This window comes from Gobio gobio (genome assembly GCF_949357685.1).
Source record: "Gobio gobio genome assembly, chromosome: 7".
NCBI lineage: Eukaryota > Metazoa > Chordata > Actinopteri > Cypriniformes > Gobionidae > Gobio > Gobio gobio.
In genome coordinates this window covers 24,038,701-24,051,113 of record NC_137103.1, presented here as the reverse complement: position 1 = coordinate 24,051,113, position 12,413 = coordinate 24,038,701, and the positions used below count along the sequence as shown (strand labels likewise).

The following is a 12,413-nucleotide window of genomic DNA, read 5'->3' as shown; positions in this document are numbered from 1 at the left end:
ATATATATATATATATATATATATATATATATATATATATATATATATATACTGTATATATATATATATATATATATATATATATATATATATATATATATATATATATATATATATATATATATATATATATATATATATATATATATTCACCTAAAGGATTATTAGGAACACCATACTAATACTGTGTTTGACCCCCTTTCGCCTTCAGAACTGCCTTAATTCTACGTGGCATTGATTCAACAAGGTGCTGAAAGCATTCTTTAGAAATGTTGGCCCATATTGATAGGATAGCATCTTGCAGTTGATGGAGATTTGTGGGATGCACATCCAGGGCACGAAGCTCCCGTTCCACCACATCCCAAAGATGCTCTATTGGGTTGAGATCTGGTGACTGTGGGGGCCATTTTAGTACAGTGAACTCATTGTCATGTTCAAGAAACCAATTTGAAATGATTTGAGCTTTGTGACATGGTGCATTATCCTGCTGGAAGTAGCCATCAGAGGATGGGTACATGGTGGTCATAAAGGGATGGACATGGTCAGAAACAATGCTCATGTAGGCCGTGGCATTTAAACGATGCCAAATTGGCACTTAGGGGCCTAAAGTGTGCCAAGAAAACATCCCCCACACCATTACAACACCACCAGCAGCCTGCACAGTGGTAACAAGGCATGACGGATCCATGTTCTCATTCTGTTTACGCCAAATTCTGACTCTACCATCTGAATGTCTCAACAGAAATCGAGAAATCTCATCAGACCAGGCAACATTTTTCCAGTCTTCAACTGTCCAATTTTGGTGAGCTCGTGCAAATTGTAGCCTCTTTTACCTATTTGTAGTGGAGATGAGTGGTACCCGGTGGGGTCTTCTGCTGTTGTATACCATCCGCCTCAAGGTTGTGCGTGTTGTGGCTTCACAAATGCTTTGCTGCATACCTCGGTTGTAACAGTTATTTCAGTCAAAGTTGCTCTTCTATCAGCTTGAATCAGTCGGCCCATTTTACTCTGACCTCTAGCATCAACAAGGCATTTTCGCCCACAGGACTGCCGCATACTGGATGTTTTTCCCTTTTCACACCATTATTTGTAAACCCTAGAAATGGTTGTGCGTGAAAATCCCAGTAACTGAGCAGATTGTGAAATACTCAGACCGGCCCATCTGGCACCAACAACCATGCCATGCTCAAAATTGCTTAAATCACCTTTCTTTCCCATTCTGACATTCAGTTTGGAGTTCAGGAGATTGTCTTGACCAGGACCACACCCCTAAATGCATTGAAGCAACTGCCATGTGATTGGTTGATTAGATAATTGCATTAATGAGAAATTGAACTGGTGTTCCTAATAATCCTTTAGGTGAGTGTATATATATATGCTTAAATAGCAACATTACATACAAACTAAAGTTAAAAAAGTGAAATCATAATCAACCACCACTTGAAAATGGCCATCAAACACTGCACTACTGTGTGTGTGTGTGTGTGTGTGTGTGTGTGTGTGTGTGTGTGTGTGTGTGTGTGTGTGTGTGTGTGTGTGTGTGTGTGTGCCAGTAATTGTTAGGCTACTGTATTAAGGAGGTCATGCAGGCAGAATTAATCATGACTGTGACATGACAGTGCCTTATGACAGTGCCTTATTTTCTTTTTTTCTTAGCGGTTTCTCTGAAAGTCTCTAAAAACTGAGTAGTTATTATATTCAGCTTACCATTAGTGTTCTTGGGCTCACCAATATTTGCTGAAACAGCATATACAGTAACCTGTTTATGCAGGCTAGTTTAATAAATACGATGCGCAAGGCTGTAGTAGCTCAGATGCAGCTGTGCCCTGCTGATGAAGCATAGTTATATTCATGTTTAGAATGGAATATTACCTTACTTGCTGAAGACTGCACACTGCATGCTATTTCTTTTTTAAAATAGTGAGTAGGTATGCAACAATAATTGTTTAAAAAAAGCAACATGGCCTCATGATTATGCAAAATATTAACATGCAATAATGGTGTAAAAATGTAATTCATATACATAAAACAGCTGTAATTAGGATTAATCTGTCAGACAGGAAATGGAAGATCTTGTTGAGTCCACAGTATTCAGTGCAGTTTGCTTTGAGTTATACTACACGTTTTGGCAAATTTAGGGAATTCTATACGTACAGAATATGGGCTATATACACTGATGAGCCAAAGCGACCTGTCACAGGTAAAGCAAATATCGTTGATCACCTCCTAACAAGGCAGATGGTAAGCAATAATTTCTTGCAATCAGCATGTTGGATGCAGTGGAAATGGGCAGGAATAAACATCTGAGCGACTTTGACAAGGGCCAAATTTTTATGGCAAGGCGACTGGGAGACAGTATCTCTGAAACGGCAGGGCTTGTGAGTTGCTGTTGGTCAGCAGTGATTAGAATATACAGTGTCCAACGCGGGACAAACCACAATCTGGCGACAGGGTGTTGGGTGCCAAAGGCTCATCGATGCATGAGAGCAGAGAAGGCAATTCTATCTGGTCCACGACAACAGAAGGCTGAGGCACAAGTCACACAAAATTGTAATGTTATGGGAGGGATGTGTCACAACACACAGTGATTCACACGTTTAATCCCTATGATGACCTCTGTCCACTGTCGAAAGCACCTATGATGGGCATGCGAATGTCGGAACTGGACCAGTGGAAGATCGAGTGTGATGAGTCCCTTTTTCTTATACATCACATGGACGGCCATGTAAGTGTGCAAAGTTTAACTGGGGAAGCGATGCACCATGCACTGCAGGACGACGACAAGCCGGTGGAGTGCGTGTGATGCTCTGGGCAATGATCTGCTGGGAAACCCTGGGTCCGGCCATTCATGTGGACGTATATTTGACACATGCCACCTACATAAACATTGTTGCAGACCAGGTACACTCCCAAACAATGGTGTTCCAATACTATGATAATGCACCCTGCCACACATGCACACATTGTTCAGGAATGGTTTGAGGAACATGATGAAGAGTTCAAGGTGTTGCACCTGGCCTCCAAATTCCCCAGATCTCAATCCAACTGAGCATCTGTGGGATGTGCTGGACCAACACGTTGGGGTTCCACCACGCAAACTATCGGACTTGAAGGACCTGCTGCTAACATCTTGGTGCCAGATACCACAGCACACCTTAAGGGGTCTCAAAGAATACATGACTGGGTCGGCGTTGTTTTGGCAGCACACAGAATCCCAACAGCATATTTGCCAGGTGGTCACCAAAATTTAAGTTTCATGTATTTTAATTTATATTAGGCGTAAAAAATAAGTACAATGTTATTGTGTTCATGTTGTATTGCAAAACACTTTTGCTATTATTGAGGTGGGATACAGTTAAGGTTAGGGACAGGTTTGATATGGGTAGGTTTAAGGTTGAGTTAAAGTGTAAGGTTAGATTTAACAAAATTATTTACAGCTGTGATTACATTACATATTTTTTTATGTAAGTGCAATGTAAGAACATGTGTGTACACAATAAGTGCATTGAAATGATCATCAAATGATTCAGTTGTATCAAAATATTCATTTAAATGTTAGTAGTTAAACCCCCGGTTTCATAGACCAGGTTTAAGATTGTCCCAGACTAAAATGCATGTTTGAGTTGTTTTAACTGAAAGCAACTTGCTCTGATATATGTCAGTCTCAAAAATATGTCAGTGGCATTGTTTTGTCACAAGATTCACACCAGTAATGCTTTTTCTAAGACACGTTTATAAAAGCTATTGGCCCTAAAGGCCTAAACCTGGCTTAATCTAAGCCCTGTCTGTGAAAGCGGGCCAATGACACCTAACATAAAGTGGGACCAACAAACCAAATAACTTAATGCAATGCATATTTGTCAGTCATACATAAATGAAACAGGCAAGATTTACTAATAAACTGAATGTGATTTAAAACACAATAATCAGGTTTATATTTATATATATTATCATCAATAATTACAAATTGTTTGGATCTGAGTAACTGAATATTGCTTGTTCCACAGCTAGTTATATTATGTTCATATTTGTTAACTGAATAAATGTAATTGTTTTCCCAATTAATATTTACCCTGATTCTAAGCTATTTGAATAAATGCATTCTGAAAATATGATTATTTAAATAAAATAAGATGCAAATAGTTAATAATAATCTATGCCATGTTTTATTGAGTATAGAAATCTTTCCTGTTTCTTACCCGTTTCATTTATGTAACAAACATGTGTGACATTAATGTCACATTAAGTTTATTGTTAAAACTTCTTAAAGTGAGGCTTAAATATTTTTTAGTGCAGTTTTTCCATCTGAAATCAGAACGTGCCAGGCACAAATCCATGATTGGAACATGCCGTTCTCCGTGTTTTCAGTCGGTAACATGCAGAGGATAACAATGTTCCTCAAACGCAGGATTAGGCATGATGCCTGGTTGTGAGAATACAAAACACAGCAGATTGGCTCAGTTCATGGGACAAACACAGATGCTGCATATTGGTTTAGATAATCCATATTGTGTTTTAGACATGTCCAGTGATTTATCCATGTTGACATCTGCTTAATTTGACTTGATTCTACTAATGGCAGGTAATTTTACACAAGTGACTCATTTTTGGGTCATAACCCAACAGAACCAGCCTTATGAAGTTGTGTGACTCTAGTATTAGTTCCTTGTGTAACAGAGGCCTGCTAGTAGTTGCTGTGCGAGTAAACCTCACTCCTCTGATCTCAAGAGACGCTCTAGCGACTGACACTAGAGGTTGCAGTCTTTAGCCTCATTGTTAGAGCGTCCGATTCTCACATTGGTTTAGGGGGTTACATTGGTGCCGTGACCCGGATGGGAGTGAGGTTTAGGGGGGTGAGTGTAACGGAGCCAGCTAGTAGTTGCTGTGCGAGTAAACCTCACTCCTCTGATCTCAAGAGACGCTCTAGCGACTGACGCTAGAGGTTGCAGTCTTTAGCCTCATTGTTAGAGCGTCCGATTCTCACATTGGTTTAGGGGGTTACATTGGTGCCGTGACCCGGATGGGAGTGAGGTTTAGGGGGGTGAGTGTAACGGAGGCCAGCTAGTAGTTGCTGTGCGAGTAAACCTCACTCCTCTGATCTCAAGAGACGCTCTAGCGACTGACGCTAGAGGTTGCAGTCTTTAGCCTCATTGTTAGAGCGTCCGATTCTCAAATTGGTTTAGGGGGTTACGTTGGTGCCGTGACCCGGATGGGAGTGAGGTTTAGGGGGGTGAGTGTAACGGAGGCCAGCTAGTAGTTGCTGTGCGAGTAAACCTCACTCCTCTGATCTCAAGAGACGCTCTAGCGACTGACGCTAGAGGTTGCAGTCTTTAGCCTCATTGTTAGAGCGTCCGATTCTCACATTGGTTTAGGGGGTTACATTGGTGCCGTGACCCGGATGGGAGTGAGGTTTAGGGGGGTGAGTGTAACGGAGGCCAGCTAGTAGTTGCTGTGCGAGTAAACCTCACTCCTCTGATCTCAAGAGACGCTCTAGCGACTGACGCTAGAGGTTGCAGTCTTTAGCCTCATTGTTAGAGCGTCCGATTCTCACATTGGTTTAGGGGGTTACATTGGTGCCGTGACCCGGATTGGAGTGAGGTGTAGGGGGGTGAGTGTAACGGAGGCCAGCGAGTAGTTACTGTGCGAGTAAACCTCACTCCTCTGATCTCAAGAGACGCTCTAGCGACTGACGCTAGAGGTTGCAGTCTTTAGCCTCATTGTTAGAGCGTCCGATTCTCACATTGGTTTTGGGGGTTACATTGGTGCCGTGACCCGGATGGGAGTGAGGTTTAGGGGGGTGAGTGTAACGGAGGCCAGCCAGTAGTTGCTGTTCGAGTACACCTCACTCCTCTGATCTCAAGAGACGCTCTAGCGACTGACGCTAGAGGTTGCAGTCTTTAGCCTCATTGTTAGAGCGTCCGATTCTCACATTGGTTTAGGGGGTTACATTGGTGCCGTGACCCGGATGGGAGTGAGGTTTAGGGGGGTGAGTGTAACGGAGGCCAGCTAGTAGTTGCTGTGCGAGTAAACCTCACTCCTCTGATCTCAAGAGACGCTCTAGCGACTGACGCTAGAGGTTGCAGTCTTTAGCCTCATTGTTAGAGCGTCCGATTCTCACATTGGTTTAGGGGGTTACATTGGTGCCGTGACCCGGATGGGAGTGAGGTTTAGGGGGGTGAGTGTAACGGAGGCCAGCTAGTAGTTGCTTGACGAGTAAACCTCACTCCTCTTAACTCAAGGTACACTCTAGCGACTGACATTAGAGGTTGCAGCCTTTAGCATCCCTTGTTAAAGTTTCCGACTCTCATGACGGCGGACCAGGGTTCGAGTCCCGCTTGCACTGCATTTACACTGGATATTACATTACTATAGTTTCAGGTAGTTCCCTAAATTGCCCATCCTTTGCACTATTATTACATATATATTATAGCCCCATTGCAAAATGTGATGAACTCTGTCTCTCTCTTAGCCAATTTCTTGCATTTTCACAACAACACTTTTATACATGGTGGAAGATGCATGATTAAACTGCCACAGCACTCAGATGAAAGCACTTTTGGTCATTGCATTGCAGTCAATTATTGAGCCAATAAAACGTTTTTCTCCAGCCTGAGAGAAACTCTCATCAAAATCCAATATATCTGTGTGTTTTTTACCCCCATCTCCTGAAAATATAAAAACCTCAGTGGTGAATCAGACTTACTCATTCTTTCAAGTGACTACGATGGGATGACATTTTACTACAGTGTAGTCTGCAGTTCCCGTCAGGTTTTGGCAGCAGACACGATAGTTCTATGAATACAAATGTTCAGTGCAACAGTGCATACATTGCTGAAAACATTTACAGCGTTCACTAAAAGCTAGAAGGGAAATAGTAGAAGGATATAGCCTGTCAATGTCACCACATTTCACCATTTTGTGTGGTGAAATGTATATTCTTAAAAATAAAGGTTCTTAATTGGTTGGCTATATTGTATCATGAAGAAATTAATTAAGAAATTAAGAATCTTTCCTTTGCACAAAAGGTTCTTTAGTGTTTTTTGTTTTTTTTGATGATTATAAAAAGTTCTTTAAGAAATGTTCACTGAAAGGCTCTTTCACAGAATGGTTCTTCTGTGGTTCTTCCCAGGGCCAAAGACACAATTCTCTTTTAAACCACTAGATGGCAAAAAAAAAGCTCAGCACTTTTCTTATAGGGATAGTTCAACCAAAAATGAATATTTTGTCATCATTTATTTACTCACCCCCAAGTTGTTCCAGACCTGTATGAGTTTCTTTCTTCACAAAAGAAGATGTTTTGAAGAATGTAAACAAACGTTGATGTTTTGACATTGACTTTTGGAAGTCGATGGCTACTGTCAACTGTCTGGTTACCAACATTTTTCAAAATATTTTATTTTGTGTTCAACAAGAAAGAACCTCATACTGGTTTGGAACAACTTGACGGTAAGTAAATACATTTTTGGGTGAACTATCCCTTTAACAACTACTTTTGATGATACAGGTGAAAGTTGGCTGATCCTTGGCGGGATCGCGGACAGATTATGTGCTAATTTGATCGGATATTTAATGTTTTATTACATTAAAAAGTTCAATAAATTACGTAAAATATCATATCAATTACAGATAAAACTGTATTTTGAACTATAGAAAATAACTGTAATTTTACTTGTTGGTTATTTTCTGTTATTTTACTGTTATTTTTTCTGGCACCCCAGTTGCCGGAATATTACCGTTTTTTCACTGAGATTTTTTTTTTTACAGTGTGTGTGTATATATATATATATATATATATATATATGTATATATATATATATATATATATATATATATATATATATACATACACATACACAATATGTAGTAGATTTATGTAACAAAAAATTATCGATTTTACTTTTTAAATTATTTTGTTTCTGTATTTTTAAAATGAACATATTTTAATGACAGTATATTTATTGAACAACATATATTTGTTATTATATTTGTAATAGTACAAACTTTGCTAAAGTTTCAACAAAATATTAACTTGGACATTATTAAAACATTATTTTAGCTAAAGTATTTTTATAAATAAGTTGTGCCTTTTGCCCGTGTGTGGGGTAAAAGGCCCACCTTGGCACTTCATTTATAAGATTTTCATATAAACAAACAAACAAACAAATCTCTTTTATGATTTATTAGTCATTAAAGTGGTTTGTTTATAGAAAAATGTCCTACATCTATGCAATTTTTAATATAAACAAACCGCTTTTATGATTTATTTTCAGACAAAATCTAAATATTCATAACAGTCTAAACCTTCAACTACATTACTGATCTTTTTTTTATTTATTGTAAAATATAATAGTAGGCCACTAGTAGGCATGCATCTTTAACTTTCAATGTACATGCATTGCTTTGTATTATATGAGGGCACTGCTCTCGTGCATGTATTAACTTCCACAACCTTCTAAACTTTACCATACTTTATTAGTGTTTAATATACCGAGAAGTGTTTCAATATTTGAGCAGACCCTCCATCATTATCATCAGCAGCAGCACCCCCAGAGCTCTCGCGCCTCCCTCCGCGCTCGCGCCGTGCCATGGCAGCGGTGACGTCACCCGTGCATTGACTCGCGCTGGCTGAGAGAGCGAGAGGTTGAACAGACCGAGGGTTAGAGAGAGCAGCAGCAGCCTGGGCCCACGGACGGACACAAACTCACCGAGACGGATTTACATTCGCTACGTATCGTCCTACCAACACAAGTCTGCAAAGAGAGCGTGTTTTTCTGCTCGTCCTAAAGCCCGATCTGTCAGGAGTTACTGCAAGGTAAGAAGAAGAACACACTAAAACGTCAACTAGAGTAATAAAGGCTCGCTTAAAGTTGCCTCGGTGTGCTTTCCTAGCAAAAACTGTTGCCAGTAACGCGTTTGCTTCCATATCGAGAGGATCAGTGTATAGGCTGTGTTGCAATGCAAAAGGAGAAAGAAACAGGAGCACTTTGAGTGATTGTCTCTCTCGCGCTCGTCTTTTGTCTCTACCCGCTCTTGCCACAATAGAGATCCCAACCGCCTCCTTAAAGTTGCTGGATTTGACACATTCGTGTAAGAGTGAGGATCATCTGTTGATTGATAGTACAGTTTAAATGCCGCTTTTGCTTTGGGTTTGTTTTGAGGCATCATATTAGAGAAAGAATGAAATGATGGCTGCTGAGAATGCCCATTGTCATTCTCTATGTTGTGTGCACGCGCCACATTGTAAAACAACAGCTTTCCCTGACATATATACCCAGTGCCTTAAGGGATGATTATCTATATCGTTGTTTATTGTTTGTATATAAATGTTATTCACTGAGGCGAGAGAGCTTTGAATGAATTAGCATGGCAAGAAGTGAATGAAACTTGGCTCTTGGTGTGAAGTGTGATTGGCTTCAATGGTGTTTAATGCTCATGTTCGGTTTTAATAGCTCAAACATACTTAACATTTACTTTATGACTCCCCCTCCAATAATCTTATGATCACTGTAAACAAAAACCCAACTTAATTAATGACATGCTTTAAACATCCTCAATGGAAAAAGTTGACCTTATTTCATGTTTTCTGTTAGGATTTCTGCTCTAGAAATCTTTGTTTTATTGAAATTGTATGTTACTATAGTCACATTCTTCTTTCTTCTAGCAGAGGGGTTAAAGTTCAGTAACATCTGCCTATTGGGTTTTGATTAGATGATCCTTAAAGGGATAGTTCACCCCAAAATTAACATTTGGTCATCAAGTTGTTCCAAACCTGTATCCGCTGAACACAAAAGAAGATATTTTGAAGAATATGGGTAACCAAACAGTTGATTCACACACTGTCAGTCTCAACAGAACACGAGAACAAAATCTATGATGGCAAATGAAAATGCTTAAATAGTTGAGTTCACGACACCGTTAAAGATCATTTGAGAATGTTTGGCCTCAAAGAAAGATTTAGTTAATTTAATACACTCTCTGATTGCTTAAAATAGTTTCTTTCATTCACAAAGTAAACATGAAGCGTCGTGTGATTTAGAGTTGCTGTGGATTTTCTACATTTATGGTCAGGTTCTTGACACTGTATTCCTTTCCATCTCCCTTTTAACAGACTCTCTGTACTTGCATACTTCCAAGCATTATGAAAATTGAATTTTACACCAGTCAGGATTTTCTCCTGCTCGGCTTACGGTGCTGTAAGTGGCTCAAATACTGAGCTACTTTGAAGACAATAATCCTATTTTTATAGTTTCTCAAGAAACGTCCTTAGAGGATTGAAAAAAGCTAACCTGCTTTACTTACTACGCAGCGCTGGTACGTGTGTTAATAATAGAATCCCGTCACATTCACAGTGTGTTTCAACATATGTTGGATTTCTTGTCTGAGTTACGTATCGATTTGAATAGCATGATATGGAGATTTTCAGTTTCGACCGGTTGGAAGTTTCACTCTGATCACACACCCACGTTTCTTTCATGAGTCGTGATCTGTAGTGTGTTGCCTTGCAGTGACAGGTATGAGGAATCTTAGGCATGACGACTGAACACGGTTACAACCCAGGTTGCATTTTCTATTACAAAACTCATGTAAGCGTCACGTCGTGTCTGTCATTGCGCAATGAAAGACAACATAATTGAGCTTACGTAATGCACCAGACACAGTCGGTCATAAATAAGATTCCAAAGGCAAGGGGAACCAAAAAATGTTAGGAAATATTGAAACTGTACTTTTCAGAAATGGAAATGTATAGATTCTTCTAGAGATAGAAATTGTTGACCATTTGGACCGGTCTTGGAAATTTGAATACAACTGTCTGTCATCACAGTGTTCTCCTTCTTTTATCTCTGCGGGATTCTTAATATTCTTTTAGTGCTGAAATGGTCTAAAAATATCCCAAGCACACTTTTAATTTTTTTTTTTTTTTTTTTTTACTGATCTCATTTACAAATGTGCTGTTTTTTGGACCGAGGCTCTGGAATGTGCTGTGCACACGGTACTCTCTCAGTACCAGCCACCAGTCTCCAAACAAAAGACTGTTCAGTCAAAGCAATTCCCTCCATCTGAGCAAATTATGGAGTCCGGCATTATATCTGCTGTTTTCTTTGCTTGTTATTAAAGGGATAGTTCACCCAAAAATGAAAATTAGCCCATGATTTACTCACCCTCAAGTCATCCTGGGTGTATATGGCTTTCTTCTTTCAGACGAATATAATATGAGTTATATTAAAAAATGTCCTGGCTCTACCAAGCTTTATAATGGCAGTGAATGGAAAATATCCATATTTCAAACTGTAATCTCTAACTTCCGCTAACTGTCGCATGCGTGTTCACGAGAGACTGGCGTTCCAGTGCATCACGTTTAAATATGGATATTTTTCTTACATAAATGCATGGCTTTGCTTAAGAAAGCCTTTATTAACCCCCCGGAGCCGTGTGGAGCACTTTTATGATGGATAGATGCACTTTTATGAACTTCAAAACAGAAACAACCATTCACTGCTATTATAATGCTTGGAAGAGCCAGGACATTTTTTAATATAACTCCCGATTGTATTAGTCTGAAAGAAGAATGTCATATACAGGGATGGGTATCGAGAACCGGTTCCATTTTAGAACCGGTTCCAAATTGCCCAGAACCGGTGATTCGATAAGAAACGCGCATTTCGATTCCGCTTATCGGTTACTGTGTGCACATTTTATTGATTTTTAACCGCTGCACATACACACACGCACGCGGTTTCCTGTGCTGCAGACACACACACACACACACACACACACTCACACACGTGCGCACAGAGCGGCTTCCATTGGTGAATAAATAGTGTGCGATAATGAACTGCGTTCTCTACCTCGTCTTTTTGCACAGCACGCGAATGGACAAATACACCAAAAATGTCAAAAGCACAGTCGGTTATGTCGCCAAGATGTTGGGTCTGGGAACTCACCATTGGCAGGGCTCAATCCGAGGGGCGGTGTAAACGGTTATCTTTCAAATTCCCTCTGCACGCAATTGAATAGTGCTACAACCAACCAGAGCAACGAAGGTGAAGCGGAGCTAGTTGATAGATTAAACTTTCGCCGTATCCGGTTGGCAAAACTCGGAACACATCTTCCTTTCTTAAGAATGACTTCAGTGCCGTTCTTTGTTCTTTTCTCAAAGAAAAGCTTAACTCCAAGTCTTCCATAATTGCAGCCAAAGCCGATTCGAAAGACCGCCGTTCGCCAGCTTCATTGTTTACAAGTAGCACGTGGAACCGCCGCAACCGTGCCATCATTATGTTAAGCCCGCCCACTGACTCCATACCCGATGTGATTGGTCTGACCAGAGTTGGGTTTTTCCAGCTCGTAAGTCTATGGAGAGTTGCTAGACTACCCTGGCTGCAAATTAGATTTGCTGCCACTAGGGTGCGTCTAGA

The 12,413-nt window shown here is 40.1% G+C and overlaps 1 protein-coding gene across 1 annotated transcript in view; it reads left to right on the top strand.

The window, feature by feature from the left end:
• Window positions 1–8,613: 8,613 nt before the first annotated feature.
• nck2a (NCK adaptor protein 2a) overlaps window positions 8,614–12,413 on the top strand; it is an 80,825-nt gene continuing 77,025 nt past the window's right edge. Inside the window, exon 1 of the mRNA XM_079821031.1 lies at window positions 8,614–8,812. The gene's annotated coding sequence lies outside the window, so the exon portion shown is untranslated. The remainder of the gene's footprint in view (window positions 8,813–12,413) is intronic.